Source organism: Labeo rohita, chromosome 24 (genome assembly GCF_022985175.1).
Source record: "Labeo rohita strain BAU-BD-2019 chromosome 24, IGBB_LRoh.1.0, whole genome shotgun sequence".
Lineage (NCBI taxonomy): Eukaryota > Metazoa > Chordata > Actinopteri > Cypriniformes > Cyprinidae > Labeo > Labeo rohita.
Window position 1 is genome coordinate 16,497,022 of NC_066892.1, and position 18,495 is coordinate 16,515,516.

Genomic DNA, 18,495 nt, shown 5'->3' on the forward strand with positions numbered 1-18,495 from the left:
TTTTAAAAAAGCTTTTACTTATCTTGAAAAAGGCAGTCGCTAACAAGTGGCTGAACGGGACTACAGAGGTTGTCCACTCACATTGTGGCTATAATCATGCTCTTGCAAACAATTTTAACTCAAACTTTCAGCAAAAATGTATTTTAAATAAAGACTATAAGAGTTGTTGGATACAGTGCTGGTGACATGGTGATGTTAACATCATCTGACTGTGGTGTTGTTCACTTATAGCCCATTTTTAGCTTTTTACTTCTAGTGATTGTATTTAGGCTTCAAAAATTGTGCTATTTGATGTAATAAGGTTAAATTAGCTTAAAAATGATTCTGGCTTTCTGCTGAGGGAAACAAAGGTGATGTTAACTTCTAGGATTACCTTCAAAAATCCATCATCACCGCAGTGCTCTATTAAATACAAATACATATTTTCAGGTATGAAGCAAATGTTTAAGCATGCACCGCATTAATTTTGTGTGTATAGGGTGTAGCCTTAAAGCAGTTGTGGAAAGATTTCCCTGCTTCCCCTCCTCCTCCGCTGGGCTAATCCTCTGCCGTGCCCTCGATAGGTCACCTGCACCGCCTCAGGTGTTCAGAGCTTCTGTTTGCTTGAACCCAGTCCACACAATCCGCAAGGTGTCACTTGTATGTCCATGAGTCATACTGCACAAATTCAAGCACAGGGGGGTGTGAAACAGTGGAAAGTGGATGTCATGTTTAAGCGAGAGAGCTCTGGTCATTAGGCCTCAGGCTTCTCAGCTTCCACTGGGGATAGAGGAAATCAAACATTCACATACACACATATGAGGCAATTATCTTCTCTAACCATATTTGCTCCAACACCTGGATTTCAAGCTGCTTTGCAGAGAAGCATTCCATGTTTTGCAGATATGAGCTGAGTTTTAGTATTTTGTCATTTTCCCATGAGTGTGTTGTCAGCGGTCTCTGCAAAGGATCGATCTATAGCTTAAATCTTTCAGATAATAATGTATGTTTTTTGCCTAATCATATTCAGTTGCCAGATATTTTTCTGTCACAGAGTCGTCATACAATAAGTTTAATGATTTTGCTGCATTTTAACATGCAAACTGCAGGAGATCTCTGAAACCTGCTTGCTTGGTCACAAAAGCTACACTTTTTTTCCCTCCGGTAGTCAAATCCAACATCCCCTCTGACTCAATATCCGCCGCACTTCAGGTATTGATCCTCTACCCTGCATGTGTGCATGCATTTCCCTGCCATCCCTTGCTTTTTAGCCATCTCTCTCTGTCTGTCTGTCAGAGAGCGAGGAGTGATGAAATCTCTCTGTCCCCGTGGCAACAGGCGGCACGTGGATTGAGGCCAGTGCTAGCAGATGCCTGATCTATGATAATGTCCATTGATAGGAAAATCAATGTGGCATTGATTCTCAGCCTAGTGTTCAGAGAGTAATGGAAGTGGAAGTAAAAGAAAGAACGGAAAAATACCAAAAAAAGAGCTGGTGAATGAGTTATTGGGAATATAGTGGAAAATGAATCTGGTTTGGAGAAAAAGAGAAGGACTAACCTGGAATGAGAGGGACTTGAGACTCTTCTGGCTCAGTAAATTCAGTCCTGGCGGCAATGTGCGCAGAAACCTTATGGATTGAAATGCAGAGAGGCTTTAAATGGAATTTGAAAGGAGGAAGGGTCGAATAAGGAAAAAAATCAATTTCCTCTGAGACTGAATCGCCTAATGATGATCTGGAGAAGTTTACATTTTTCTCCTAATTGCCTGTTCCCTGAACATGCAGGTCGGTGCTTACGCTACTGGGTCAACAGACCATTTCACTTAATTGGTGGAATATATTCCGTAATTCACTTCGGTCTTATTAGAGAAATTGGTTTTGAAGGCAAAATGCTTGTAGAAAACAGTATTTACTGCAAGGAAAGTTCTAATCTCTCATATTTTAGAAATATTACCTATAATGCCCTCAGATTTGCACATTCACCACATAAAGTTTCTTTGTCTGTGCGACTGGAAACACAGAAGTTGCTGTGGAGAATAGCAGGATTGCGTGGCATCTTGATCACTATGGCGACGCATGGACAGTCTCCCCGCCACACACTCGCTCCCTCCCCACTTCTGAAGTGAAAATGGGTACCATAGCAACGGCACACACTGTTTACAATATGTACTCTCACTTCGTCACTGGCTGTTGATGGCTTCAATTTGCATGTACATTTTCCACAAGCATAAAAGAAATATAGAGATTCTTTGAAGTGTGGAAAGGGTTTTTGCCGCGCACTGTCTATTAAAATTAGAACAAGATAGGGGGAAATGATTTTGTAAAAAATATTCCTGTCCATGTCCACCAGTGATTTTGAGTCTTTATTTTAAATACTACTACTACTAAAAATAATTTAACACCTTAGATTCCTATTTGAACCACTTTCAGAGTGAAAATAAAAATATCTATATTTAAAGCCTTCACTTAACTGTTGATGTAAATATACCACCAAATCCAGTGTTTTGCCAGATTATTTATGCTTGAGACAGTCAAACCATATTTATGCCTATTAAGTAAAAAGCATAAGAGGGAAAAAAAAATAGTACGATGCTGGCAGCTCCCTGGACGTCACGCTGGGTACACTGTAGGGAAATGGATCCCTTACCAGGAAATCTATTAAATTACGGCACACCACCGTGCCAGGCTTGGAGCCACTCTCTGTTTTTAAAAATTCCTTATTAGCTGTAATTCAGAAATTATAATCAACATGGCTTGAATGTAAAATTGATAATAGTAAGAATAATGACAGTAATAATATAAGGGCCAGGCAGGCAGCTGGTATGGGTCTGAATAGTGTTGGCTTGATAGTCAAGGCTTCTCGTGCTCAGCTCAGGCTGATGGTTAATCTAGCACTATGTCCATCGTAGGGTTCTGCCCCTAGGGGGAAAAGCAGGGAGAGGGGAAAAGAGAGGGATAGAAATAGAGACAAGGGTGTGCACATACAGAGGTTTCGGGAGTGGAGGGGGGAAGGTTAATTTGCACATATTAAAGAGGGCAGAATTTCTCATTAAAAAGAGATTGAAGTTGATATATGCCGGTGTGCGCCTGACACACTGTACATTCTGATTGTGATAAGTCCTTGACAGAACAAAGAGGGCCCTCCCTCTCCAGTGACCACAAAGGCAGACGTAGTCTAGGGCACACTAACCCCTCATTCCAAATGTCCCGTAAGGTACTGCTAGTTTGGAAAAAATTACCAAACAATTTGAATGGCAATTTGAGAAATTAAAGGAATATTCTGAACAAGACCAACAGAAGTTATTAATTTTCCACTCGTCTCTCCTAAACAAAAGCAAAAATCAGTTACAGTAAGGCACTTGACTCTAAAAAATGCTGGGGGGCAAAACCAGCATTTTGGATGTGACATATAAATGCTTAAAAAAAGTATGTTACCAATATACCGAACCATCTGTTTATATTTTAATAAACCCTTGATTATAGAGTCTAAACATCAGAAAAATATCAGTCTATGCACAAGTTTTCTATATTAAAAAAAAGGAAAATTATCATGCATTATGGGTGTGACATAAAAGGACTTTTATGTTTTTGAGACATACTTTGTAGGATTTCTGCGAAATTAAAATGTACAAACCAGACGCAATAATACCCAACATATAAAGAAGCAACGGCTCTTCACAGAACATATAATTGTTACTTTATTTTAATTTTGATGTGTCTAATTATGAGGAACATGTACTGTTATGGATGTGACAAGCCTGAAAATAGCACTTACCAGACTACAGAAAATCATGCACTAAAAATAAAAAACAATTCTTTAAAAACTTTAGGAGAGACCTCACATGGGTATTTGATCCACCAAATGTTGACATCTGCGCTATCAGTATAGCAAAAACCTTTGGTAAAAACTTTATTTTTTCAAGGTTAAGCTTGACATCTGCATGGAATTACACTGGGTGAAATATGGACAAACCTAGTGACTGGGTAGTTTTATTTACCTAAACTATTGTTTAAAAATGACTGTATGGCTGACTTAAAATTAACCCAAAATAGGTTGTAAATTAAAAATCAGACACATAATTACTAGAGGCATAGGCAATAATTAAAAGGTGAACATTTATTAATAAGCAATTTAATTTTTATTATTATTATTTATTATTTATTCAGCTTATTAATAAATTTCAATTTATTCACTCTAAATATGCTGGGATAAAAAACCCAGCGGTTAAATGTTTAACCCAGCCTTCTAGGTAGTTTTATTTAACTATTGCTTTAAAAAATTATTTCTTTAATATTTCTTGTTTAAAATGAACCCAAAATGGGTTAGAAATTAACATTTATTAATATGTCCAATAAATGGAGGTTTATTAATAATTTGAATAAATAATAATTCAATAATAAACTTTTAAAATAAATGTTCACCTTTTGATTATTGCTGATACCTCTAGTAGTTATGTGTCTGGTTTTTAATTTACAACCTATTTTGGGTTCTTTTTAAGTCAGCCATACAGTAATTTTTAAACAATAGTTGAGTTAAATAAAACTACCCAAAAGGTTAAGTTGAACATTTAACCCAACTGCTGAGTCAAAACAACCCAGTCGCTAGGGTTTGTCCATATTTCACCCAGCGCTGGGTTGTATGTGACCCAGCTTTTTTTTTTTTTACAGTGTTAATCATATTAATAAATGTTCATTTCCAACCTATTTTGGTTCATTTTAAGCAAGAGTATAGTTTTTACACAAAAGTTGAGTTTAGTAAAACTACCCAGGAGGTTGGGATAAATGTTTAACAAAAACAATCCTGCTCAAGACAACCCAGTCGCTGGGTTTGTCCATATTTAACCCAGTGCTGGGTTGTTTTTGACTCAGCATTTTTAAGAACGCACAATGGAACTGAATGGGTTAATCCAAATGTTAAAATATATAGCCACACAAGACAACAGTTAACAATATGCAAGATAACATGATTTTAGCATGAAAATAATTGCTTTTTAACCTTTTCTGTTTAAAGTTACATCCAGCTTTACACCCATCACAATGTCGCCATCACAATGTAACACCACAAACCATGAAAGAACTGTAAAATTGATTTAACCAACTATACAGCTTAAACAATACTTAATGTAAGTGCTTTTATAAAATTATAAACGTCACATTTCTACTTTATTGAATTGTTCCTTCTGTCCAGCGGTTTAGGTACATATTAATATGTTTGTTTTTTAAGAAAAAGGGACAATGCAGTTTTTACTCAAACCTAATGATATGAGTAATATCATTTATTTTAGTTCAAAATGCAGAGCTTTGGAAATTATCCAATCAAAACAGCTATTTTCTAAGGACCCATTACCACTCTCCAAGATGATTGTCATTGTAAAGCCGTTATTTAAAATTAACCTCAGTGCTAATCCATGTAAAAATGTAAAAGTAAATTAATTGTCCTAGCATGACTGTAACCAGTTAATTGCAGTAGTTTCAAAACAGACTCACTGAACCTAGTTCATTAAAGACAAGAATTTGGCCGCTGTATTTCTTCAAGTCATTTTCTATTACAAGTTATGCAATCAAATCCTAGATGGGCCTTTCACATATTGTGGGGAAAGGCTATTCCAGCCTGGGCCTCATTGTTTCTGAGCTGAAAAGCAGCAGTTCTTTCTCTCGATCTCTCTCCCCGGCCTGACGGTGGCCATTATGTGTCCTGTGCTGCAGCTTGATGCAGACAAAGCACAGCAAACACCACTAATTGTGGGTGTTGTGTAGCTGCCAGTGTTCGTACGGCCCCTCTCCCTTAACCTTAAGCACAGTTTCTCTCCCAGCAAACCTAAAAGCATCCAAACCATTCACATCCTGAAGGACATAAAACACATTCACATTTTGTTATCATTTGTCTTGGACTTGATTTGGTCCCTGTCTCTCATGTGTCCAACACCTGTAGTTACAAACTTTCCTATCATGCCCAAAACCAATAACAATAAAACATAGCGAGCCAGGGAAGACGCACAGAATGTCTTAGTCAGCTAATCCTTCAAAACAAGTGTCCTCCACTCTGCAAAATATCTAGCCATGTGGCTCAACAGATGTCTGTTGCCAAAGAACTAAAAGGCAACCAAACTCCTTATTTATCATAGACTGAAAAAAGATGTAGTGGACTCTCAAGGCTTAAGGGTTTAGATTCTGATTTGTGTGCATGTTTTTATATTTATTAATGTCGTACTGTGGTAAAAACTTGATTTCTTTGCTTCTTTCAAGTCACAGTGCAGTTATAGGCCAGTGAGTTTGTGGGAGGTCTCTACACTCATAGATTACATTGATAAATGCACACCTGGCATTCGATGACCTCATTCTTTTTATATGTCAGCCTTAGGTTGACCATGTTTTAAATGGAAAACGCTGTGGAATTTACAGGGGTTTTCAATAAGAGAGTAGCTATCATTCAAGGTACATTCCCTTGTCAGATATATCTGAAAAACAAGATTTTCTCTAAAGTTATGTTGCAAATAAATGGAACCAATTTTACTTGAAACAAGTTCTTGTGTCATTTAATCAGGCGCGATGTTTAATATAGCAGGCTAATGTAATATTAGAAACTTCAGAGTTTATAATACTTAAACTGTTTGTTAATATAACCATCTGTAGCCTATTTATGCGTCTCGTTAAAACGCCAGTAAAATGTACATCCTCAAAATACATAGTATTGTTTTAAAGGCATACAATTTCACAAGCGGAACACACCGGAGGCATGTAGTCGACCCCATCCTTCACACACACACACACACCCACACCCGCACCCGCGTTTATTTTTCTGTCACGGTTGGGATTTTCCGTTGACTTCATTGACTAATTTATTGTTTATGAAACGTGTTTAAACTCGAGGTTGGCGCCATACCTGTTTGTCGATCATTCAGCTGATCAAAATATCTTTTGACGTGTTATGGGAGTTTAGGTGTCTCCCTCGCAGCCTCAGTTTCATTCGTGAAAAACTAAATATGGCGTCCAAGCTGACTATCAGCACAATTCAAAATAACAGCATTAAGCGGGGACTTGAGTCACTCTAACAAATTAATTAGAATTTTATGTACTCAGTTTTACATTGTTATGACTTTAATAATTATTAGTTTAATTAATTTAAATTAATTTAATTATAATTCACAACAGTTTAATTCTTACAAGTTTAACTGGTCAGTTCTGACCAACTCTACCGTCTAGAATTAGCATGAACTGGCTCCCTCGTCCATCCCAGATGCACCTCTGCTTGCTTCTTACATAGCTTACACAATACACACTTCTTTCGGCGTTCCCTCCGAAATTAGGGTCGTGCCGATGTTCTTGTTATTAAATGCTCCGCGGTCGTTGGTTTCATAGCAACGCACCATCTCTACTCTGCATATACTCAGGTAACCTGTAATGGTCTTTTTCTGGGGGTTACCGACCACATACAGCGAACGAAGCTTGTCTCTCTGGGAGTTAAAGGGTTGAATAATTAATGAAGTCTCCTGAGATGTGCAGTGGCCCAAAGCAGCCCCTGTCCATGACATGCATGTTCACTGCACGGCTTAAAATGAAAGAGCCTGCTTACTCATACACACACACACACACACCGCACCCTCATGAGAGTGGCTCAGCAGCATAATAGTGACAGCTGATTCTAACTCACATTTCCATAATTAACAAGCTTGCGGCAGGTGAGCCTATCACTGCATGTCTCTCCTGACCCAGAACAAAATGAATAGCTCTTCTTGTATCAAGAAATTATATGCAATTTACTCCTTCTCTGGGACATTATGGGGAATAAGAATAATTTAAAGTAGCCTACACCCCCACCCCCTTCTGACTGTTTTATTAATTATGATGGGGGCTGCTCAGATAATGAACTGATATCTATTTTTACCCGATTAATACATGACGTTTCAACACTATAGTCTGTCACATTTATCAAGTTGCATGGAATTGTAATTTATCTGTGTTAAAGAGGTTGGTTTTTAATTAAATCATTTTCCTTGTTTTATTTTATTTTTCTTTGCATATATTAGGCTACAAAATTTATTTTACTAGCAATATCCTTTAGCATTAAGTAAAAGAGAGAATATTCAACAAAACAACATAGGTCCATGTCTATTTTATTTGTTTGTTTGTTTGACGGGCGAACTTACACTTTAATTTTTAATATTTTATTGCTGTTGTTAACTTTTGTATAAAAACTGTTAACTGTGGTTTACTGCAATGTAACAAACATTACGGCATGGCATTTTGTTGACTGTATTTACAGATCCTAACTATAGGCCTTATGTCGTTAAATCGTATATCGTCAATATAGCAGCTTATTAAAATCAATCACCATAAAATGTACTGAAAATATCTCTTGTGCACAGTGGAAAACCACATGATGACAAAGTCTCAAAATTGGCGCAATAACAACATAAATACAAAAACCCACACAAACACAGAAAAAACACAACAACACACTAAAATAATAAAAGAAAATGAAAAACTGCAACCTCCGACTTTCGAGTAAATGATAGCCTATCAAACATAGTAGCCTACGTCTAAAAACGTATTTACACGTTTACAGTAAAAGTGTCTTTTTAAATAGCATGCATTAGTTTTACCGTGTTTACTGTAGAATCCTTCGAATTCTTTTCCCGTTAAAATTACTAACAATTCTAAAGTGTTCCTAAAACAGCTTTAAGCGTCATCATAAATAAAACAAACATTTACACAGCATATTATTTGTCCTTTGTAATGCGTACATAACAAACCCCACTTGTATTTTTTAAATTACACCTTACTGAGCAAGTTTATATTTTCTCATTATATTCTATATTTATGGATAATTATCAGTGCATCAGCGTGTATTTGGAGGCTTTCTAGCGCGGTCGCCGAGCTCCTGTTCCTCGCTGCTGTTCAGCTCCGGCTGCGGCAGTCAGAGGCGGCAGGGAAAATCAGCACACACCGCTGAGAGGCCTGCTGTTACCGAGCACGAACGGAGGAGCACACACAGAAAGAGAGAGAGTGTGTGTGTGTGCCACGATGCGAGCGTGCAGACCCCGACAGAATGAAAATCGGGGAGAATTAAGCGAATTGTGAGTAGAAATGCACGTTCGTGTTTATGTACGCGTTATTTATGGATATGATGGAAAGGCGTTTATGCGCAGCCTACATAGTATGAAAAAGCAGTATGTGACATTATTGATTAGAGCGATTTACTTCCAGTTAGGACATGCTTCCTGTGCCGTATGCTCCTGTGCAGATCCCAGAGACAGGGTGACAGGGCAGATTAATGTCACGCAGGGGCTCAGTCCCCCCTCTCTCCCCCATGCAGAGGTCAGTTCCCTCCGTACTCACGGTGCCTCTAACCGCATGGAACTAAACCACCGCGGAGATTCAAATGGTCACTTTACAGTACGGATAAAATTGCATTTATATTCAACTTTATATTTTTTACTCTATTCGCCTGGATCGTGCTGTATATATATATATATATATATATATATATATATATATAGATATATATATATATATAAATGCTGCTGTTCTTTGGGTTTTATTTAAATGAACAAGTAATTATTTACGGGAGACGCCGTCAGTTTAACCAATTACAAATTCACTGCAGAGGTAAAATCACTTTCATAGAGGGTTAGGGGTTTTGTTTATGTATTTGATTACATGTTAAACACTAGAAATATAATGCCTTACCAGACTGGGAGGGCTGTAAAATAGCCCAGTGCACAAAATGGCAGTGTATAGGCCTATTTACCATAATTTACATTTGAAACACACACACACACACACACACACACACGTTTACTGTATATTGTGTTTTTAGAGTAGTTAGCTTATGCGTCATGTTTGTTCTGTTTCCATTTTTCAAGAAATATTTCCTATTTGCGTTTATGAATTAAAATGCTTAAAATAAGGCATTGGGGTTAATTAATATAAACAAGTAGACTGCATTACCACAATAAATTTTTGCAATAAATAAATAAATAAAATGTCTGTTTTCTATTAGCGTTATTTTTGCGGTAAGAGTGGGGCGGCCATTTGTAAATTGAATGTGTCTGGCTTCCAGTGTCATTTGCTACTAGCTATTTTTAGCAGTACAAAACTGGCTTTGCTGAATGATATTGCAAACTTGTGTGTCTTACCATATTATTTTAATGTATTATCTTAATTATGAACACACTGGTTTGTAGCGCCAACAGTTTTACCGTTTAGTGCACGCTGTTATTCTTTGGGTTATTTATCTAATAAACCGGAAGTCTCGCACATTCACAAAAACCGGCTTATGTTCGCGTTAAACAATAAAGTGGATAGTAAAGTAGCTGTAACAACAGCAAATTTTGTACTTTACACTAATTTACACAGTTTACAAGCATTAATAAACTGCTTTGATTTTTAGCAGATAAATAGTTTAACATACAGTGCAAAAACAGTTAACAAACACTAACAAAACACTTTTTTTTGTAACACACCTCGCCTGTTTTTCCTGACATTATTACAAGCCTGTATGAGAACAAATAAGTTGGCATGTCTTCCTCGGTATTGATTCCCATCAGTTGCTCTCAACTTATTAGTGTGTATTTCTTGGTCCCGTCGGTTTAGGGGTTTAGTGGTGGGGGGGTGGCGTTACTTCGGAAGAAGAATAAGCTTGTCTGCGTATGAAGAAAGATGTGTCTGAGTCCCACCGGGCCACACTGGGACCATTATCCAACAGGAGTGAAACCTGTGGGGGTCCATGGCAGGAGCTGTGGGAGGGAGGCAGTGATGAGTTTGGGGGAGGCTCAGGACTGTAGTCCCTGTACCCAGCCCCGCTAATCTCCCTCAATGGCGGGGGAGGACACATACTGTAAGGACGGAGAGGAGGTGGAGAGTGTAAGATGGGGCCCCTCGAGCTGGCCGAAGAGCTCGAAATACGGTGAAACACAACTGCACGGGAGGAATTCAGAATGGGAACACAGCCCTGAGCAACGCTAAAGCCTGATAGATGATTTTTCGGGAAATAATTCACTGGAAATAATAATAAATTGTTTGAAAATGTTTTCACAAATCATAGATATGACAAAGATTTTTCTCCTCTAAGCTAAGATTTTAAAAAATCACAGTTGCATTCATTATTTATATTTTTTACAAACACTGAAACAAGATGTATAACATTTTTTAGTAACACACTGAAAAAGTATTTGAAAATAATTTAAGAATCAAAAATATGATAAAGATTTTTTCTCCTCTAAGCTTTGTGATTTAATACATCACATCTGTATTCATATTTTTTTTATCTATAATATTGTTTATACTTTTTACAAACACTGACACAAGATGCATAACATTTTTTAGTAACACACTTAAAAAATTAGTCTTACAAGCTTTATAATTTAATAAATCATAACTGTATTTCTATTTTATTTATAATGTTATATTTTTTTTACAAACACTCTAGCAAGATTTATAACATTTTTAGTAACACACTGAAAAAATATGTAAAAATAATTTATGAACAAAGATTTCATCAAGATTTTTCTTCTTCAAGCTTTATGATTTAATAAATCACAGATGTATTCATATTTGTATCTATAATATTATTATATTTTTTACAAACACTGAAACAAGTGTATAACATTATTTAGAAACACATAAAAAATATTTTAAAATGTATTAATCAAAGATTTCATAAAAAGAAAAATTCTTACAAGCTTTATAATTAATTATATATAACATATTTAGTAACACACTGAAAAAAATATTTAAAAATTAATTTATGAATCAAAAAAATCTTACAAGCTTTATATGTTAATAAACCAGAACTGTATTCATATTTTTTTATCTATAATTTTATTATATATATATATATTTACAAACAAACAGATGTATAACTTTTTTTAGTAACACACTAAAACAATATTTCAAAATAATTTATAAATCAAAGATTTGTTCAAGATTTTTCTCCCCCAAGCTTTGTTATTTAATAGATCACAATTATATTTACATTTTTTGTCTATATTATGTATATTTTTTTCAAACACTAAAACAACATTTTTAGTAACACACTAAAAAATAATTTAAGATTTGACCATGATTTTTCCTTTAAGTTTTCTGATATAATAAATCACAATTGTATTGATTTGCTTGCCATTTTTAATGACCTAATATGAAGTGCTTTTGTTGTTTATTGTTTGAGATCTATGCTGTAAATCAAACAATTAGTAAATCATATCAGAAAATGAATGAACATGTAAATAATTAATCAAGCAAACAAATCTTCTGCTAAGAATCCCACCAAATAATTAATGCATGTTTTATTTTAAACACCAAACACACAATATTTGGCCTATTTATATACATATAAATATATTTTAAAAATATAAACAAATATTTCAGTGTAAACAAATATTTTTGTTCAGGCACCCAAATGGACAGAAGTGGCCCTTTATTGGCAACCCAGGAGAGCCAGAGCTGTTGTCCCGATAGGCCTCTGGCAGACTGATTGAAACCGTTGATGTTGGACAGGAGTTCAGCTGGAAACAAGGGGGATGGGACTGAAGAGGGGGTGTGTCCAAACTCCCAAGATGTGAATGAATAAACCCAGAGGACGAGGAGGAGGGGTGCAGCAAAGAAGTGGAGAAAGATAGAGCATAGAACAAGCAAAAGAGAAAGACAGAGAAAAAGAGAGAGAAAGAAAGTTAAAGAGAAAGCAAGCGGTGGAGAAAAATAGAGAGCAAGTGAGAAAGCAAGCAAGAGGAGGGGGGGTGGCAGCGGCATGTTTAAACAGCCCGGACGTGATTGACAGGTCTGATAAGGCAGGAGAGAGAAGAGTGTATGTGAGAGGGTGGAGGGGGGGGATCAGTCTCCCAATCTGACTGGGAGAGGAAAGTGAGCTATTAATTACTAAAGCAGAAGCAGATGTAACAGAATGGTGCCTGAGCAGCTGGAAATCATCAGCATGAACCAAACAGGGAGGAGAAATAAAGGTGGGTGGGGAGATGAGGGAGAAAGAAAGAAAGGAAAGAAAGAAAGAAAAAGAAAAAGAAGTGGACAATGGGATGCATTAGCTGCTGATTATAAGAGCAGCGAGCAGGGCATTTTTTGATGGGTTTGATTTAATAGTAATAGAACAATCATGTAGAAGGATGTTTGATTGGGCTTTTAATTCAATTCAGCTTGTCAGCCTAAAAATGGATGAAATGACAACCGGATTTTGAAGAACCAAAAAAGACAAATGCGACAAAGAATATGTTGTTTTGTATAATTGTATTTTTGCTTATACTATTTATTTATTTATGCTTTTACGTTTTGTTTTTTAATGTGTTTTTTCCCCATTTGTTGTTTGAGATCTACCCTGTAAATCAAATAAACTACTAACTAGAAAATTATACCTTCCCCCCCAAAAAAAACATGCAAATAAATCAGGAAGCAAACAAATATCTTCTGCTAATAATCCCACTTTTAATGCATTATTTTAAACATTAAACTTTTATTTATTTATTTAGTATAGTATGTAGTCAAGTAATTATCACTTATAATTACACCTTTATTTTAACATAATCAGGCACACCAAGCCTGCATTTATTTGATCCAAAGTACAGCAAAACAGTACAATTTTGAAATATTTTTACAATTTAAAGTAACTGTTTTCTATTTTTAATATATTTTAAAATGTAATTTATTCACTGATTTCAAAGCTGAATTTTTAGCATCATGTTTTGTAACATTATAAATGTTTTTATCATCATCATCATATGATAAAATTAAATCATCCTTGCTAAATAAAATTAATTATTTTTAATTAAAAATTTTTTTTGATTGCTACAGTGTAAAAATGTTACCTGAAAAAAATGTACTAAACTGTTTAAAATATTGATGATAATAATAATAATAATAATAAAGAATGTTTCTTGAACAGCAAATCAGCATATTAGAAGGATTTCTGAAGGATCATGTAACACTGAAGACTGGAGTAATGATGCTGAAAATTTAGCTTTTATTACAGGAATGAATTACACTTTTAAATATATTCAAATAGAAGGCAGTTATTTTTAAATAGAAAAAAATATTACTGCTTTGCTGTATTTTGGATCAAATAAATGCAAGCTTGGTGAGCAGAAGAGACTTGTTTAAAAACATTAAAAATCGTACTGTCCAAAAACTTTTGACTGTAGTGTATATATCATGCATTATATAGATAATTCATTATTTATATAATTTAATTACATCACTTATTCATATTTTTGAAAGGGGAAGAGAAACCAGTTTGTGACTTCTGCAAGATTGTTTTGAGTTTAAAACATATTTTAATAGAATGTCCAATTTTAAATGACATTAGACAACATTTTTACTCAGAAAATATAATAAAAGACATTTAAAAAGGTCTCTCCTGGAAGAATTTTTTTTCACTGATTAAATTAGATTCTATATGATTTTTATCAGCACTGTTTTTGCTACTTTGTTTGGTGACTGTATATATTATTGTAAATTATGTGTTGAAATGATACTGTTAATATTGCCATGAATATAGCCATCATTGCTGATATGGCATTAAAATAGATAGATAGATAGATAGATAGATAGATAGATTCATTCATCTCAAGCTATGAGCAATTATCAGTAAATTAAATGTGAACATAAAACCTCTCTGCCTCTCTCACATTTTTAAAGACAGGGCGTCTTTAATGGCATAATCAATTAGCGTAGAGCTCAAAACACACCTTTTCATTGTGGTCTAATAATATTCCTAAATTTCAATTTGACACGGCCACTCGGGGTTACAGTTGTGGCGAGAATGAGAAAGAAAAGGACCATAAATCAGTCACCTCCCTTCCAGCTCTGTCAGTTAGCAGCTTTTGTTACCTACCTGTAAGCTGAATCCATTCTTTACAGGCAGCAGGGGTGAAAATGAATCATCCCTAAGGATCTTCAGTGGGGTTTTTTTTAATCAGAATCACTCCCTCCAGTGCACCTGGTAGAGAGAAAGTGAGCGACACACAGGTTTTAGCGGCTATCTGTCCTCGGCATCCTATTACCCCATCTGCTCTGAGAGCGGGCATTAATACAAAGGGTGGAAAAGGACTAAATAACTAAATATTTGATTTATCACTGCCGTGCGAATGGAATAAAAATATTATTAGAGGCTTATTGAAAATCTCACGTTTAGGTCGTAAAAGAGTTCCTTAGTTAATCATGGGAAAAGCGAGACGACGGTGCCCCACGAAATGTGACGTTTTACAAATTTCCAAGAATGCTTTCATCTGATTAAAATAAAGCGAAGATTTTTCAGATGCGTGAATGCTGTCACTGGCCCCATTGTGTGCGTGCCGCTGTGAGCGTATCGGGCTAGGGTGGAGGGGTCAGGGGTCAGTGGGTGGTCAGTAGTGTGGACAGCTTGATGAAGCTGAGGGGAGAGAGGGGCCTGCTGTTCCCACAGCAGGAGCGCTCAGAGCTGGGCAGGGACAGTGGGCAGGTCCCTGGGGGTCATGCTGAGAAATGGGTTCCACTCACCAAATAGCAAACACAAGGACAGACCACAGAAATATGGGGTTCTTGAGTGTACAAATGGGGGGGGAAAGGGATGACAGAGTTTAGTGTCTGTTTCCTCACTCATAATGGAAGAAATATGCATGTGGCTGATGCATTTCCAGCACAAGTTTGCACTTACGTCACAGTTTGGTCAGTTACCTGGATGCGTAGCCATATTGGAGATACTCTGATGTAAACAACAGCATTGAGTGCATGGTTAATGTACTGTATGTGTTGTTCTGCTAATTTATGCTGTCTAAACTACGGAAAAACGTGGAAACTGCTAAATCATGTGGAGAAGAACTTAGTAAGCAGGAAAGGGTGCAATATTTTGGCAAACTAAAGTTAATAGGTGGTAAAGGTACATACAAGCAGTAGTAATTAGGATATTTGCCTGATATTTCACCTACCTGATCGGAAATTATAAGAACAAGCACGAATGTTGTCATGAATTTTGCCCTGGAAATTCTGGTTTAGTTTGGCTAGTTTTTTGACATTTTTTGCTCTCTTCTCCTTGATTTGTTATAACTTTTGGCAGTCTATAATACTCCAAATGTTTTTCATGGTCTGACCGATTAGTACAGCCCAAAACATGACAATAATTGACCATTTTCAGCAGTAATAATCAGCAAAATATGAGAGTTTTGTTCATTTACATTCAGTGGAGCCAGTATGGCTGATTTGGTCAGTTACCCAGATGTGTGGTCATATTGGCAATACTTGGATGCAGTGTTGGGAAAAGTTACTTTTAGACGTAATGCATTACAATTTTGAAAAAGTAAATAATTACATTACTTAGTTAATGCAATTACATTACTTAGTTAATGAATTAATGCATGTTCACATTTAGTCTAGAATACAGTAACTTCGTGTTTATTTCCAATTTCCTAACAGGAGACTTGTCAATCTATAAATGGGGGAAAAGTAACTGGCGTTACTTATTTGAAAAAGTAATATAGATATTTTCTTAGAAATTCAAAAGCAATGCGTTACTAGTTACTTGAAAAAAGTAATGTTATTACTTAACTCGCGTTACTTGTAATGCGTTACCCCCAACACTGCTCGGATGTAAGCAACTCTTTGATTGCATGATTAATGTACTACTGAATACCTTGTTTTGCTCATTTATGCTGTTTAAACCACAGAAAAAAAAGTGCGGAAGCCGCTAAATCATATAGAGAATGACTTAGTAGGGAAGAAAGGGCACAATATTTTGACAAACTAAAGTTAACAGGTGGTATTAATTAAGATATGAGCCTAATGTTTCACTTACCTAACCGGAAACCATAAGAACAAACACGAATGTTGTCAAGATTCTTGCCCTGAAAATCCTGGTTCAGTTTGGGCAAGCACAAACGCCTTTTGTTCCTCAGTTTTTTTTCACCCTTCTCCTTGATTTGTTGTAACTTTTGGCAGTCCCTGTCCGACTGATTAGTACAGCCCAAAACATGACAATAATTGACCATTTTAGCAGCAATAATCAGCAAAATACGCGAGTTTCGTTCGGTCAGTGGCATTGTTTACGTTCAGTGCCGCCAATATAACGTTAGCCGATCGATGACGCGTCGTTCAAAACTCTGTAATTTTGATAACGGTAAAGAGTACTTAATTCACCCAGATAAATGGATATAAACAGCGTGTATTTCATTAAATCTCAATGCCACGTTTTTATGGATTTAGTGTGGCATACACATCGTGTGATATTCATGTTTTCATGTTTTGTGTGTATTTCAGAGTATTATAGTTCAGCCAAAAATGAAAATGGTGTCATTACTCACCCTCATGTCGTTCCAATCCCGTAACTGTGCGTTCACACCAGACGCGACTTGCGCGAATAAATCGCGCTACTCGCGCGTAGTTGGACGCTTGAACATTTTGAGTTTACTCACTTCACTCGCGCGTGAAATTCGCTTCATTCGCGTGTGAAATTCGCTTCACAACAGACGCGAATTCGCGTCATGGGAGCGTCCTCTGCCAGGCATAACTCAGAATAAGCTCAATTTGCCAGCTTTAGCTAGCTTGTAGTCTCAATATGTATATAAATATATATAGCTCAAATTGAGTAAAGTTTGAAAATTGAGTTTTTTATAACTTACCAGGTTGTCCGACCTCCTCACTCACTTTCTTCCAAGCAAGATCCTTTTTATTCCTGTTTTTATAGAAGTATGAAGAAGTATCGTACAGGTCCGGGTGTCCACATACAGCGATAATGATTTTGTCCTCCATTTTTACTTGGGATTTCTGCCTCCGCTCGCTAATCACGCCACTACTAGAGCAAGCTCCTGATTGGTTAACGCGGCGCGAATATTCGCCAAAGTTCAGATTTTTCAACTCGCGCGAATCACGCGTTCACGCGTCAAACGCCCAAAACGCGCCATTCGCGCGAATCGCGTCATTCGCGCCGCGCCATTCGCGCGAATCGCGCCGCAGGATGTCTGTTCGCGTCTTTGCATTGACTTAACATGTAAATCGCTCGCGCTTAACGCTTCATTCGCGTCTGGTGTGAACGCACCTTAAGACCTTCGTTCATCTTCGAAACACAAATGAAAATATTTTTAATGAAATCCAGCCTGCATGGACCACGTTCAAGGCCCAGAAAGTTGGTAAGGACATCGATAAAATAGTCCATGTGAACAAAACAACAAAAACATCGACTTCGTTCGACAATTTCTTCTCTTTCCTGTCAGTGATAACGTTACTCTCTTGAGCGCGCATCACAGGCTGACAGAAGGATTCCCTTTAAATTATCTAAAGATATTTATTTAAAGTATAATCTAGAAGCACTTAATGTAACGCCTTTTCATTTTAACTGGAGGGCTCTGTAATTTGAATACTCGTCAGGAGCCTGTTTAACCAATGAGTCATTTTTTAATGAAAAGTAGTTTGCAAGTCTATTCTAGGGTAATTTGTTAGCACTTCTTTGTAAGGATTTAAAGCATATTGAAATAAAGTTTAAAAAAAATCGCTATGCTAAAACAGACTGTTAAATAAAAAAGCACTGCAAGAGGCAAGAA

At 36.4% G+C, this 18,495-nt stretch overlaps 1 long non-coding RNA gene across 1 annotated transcript; it reads right to left on the reverse strand.

Moving 5' to 3' along the window:
* Positions 1-543: 543 nt before the first annotated feature.
* Positions 544-6,935, reverse strand: LOC127156078 (uncharacterized). Its single transcript, XR_007825674.1, has 3 exons — positions 6,864-6,935; positions 1,540-1,609; positions 544-657 (listed from the first exon to the last, which is right to left on the reverse strand). It is a non-coding gene; the product is annotated as an uncharacterized LOC127156078 (long non-coding RNA).
* Positions 6,936-18,495: the final 11,560 nt, after the last annotated feature.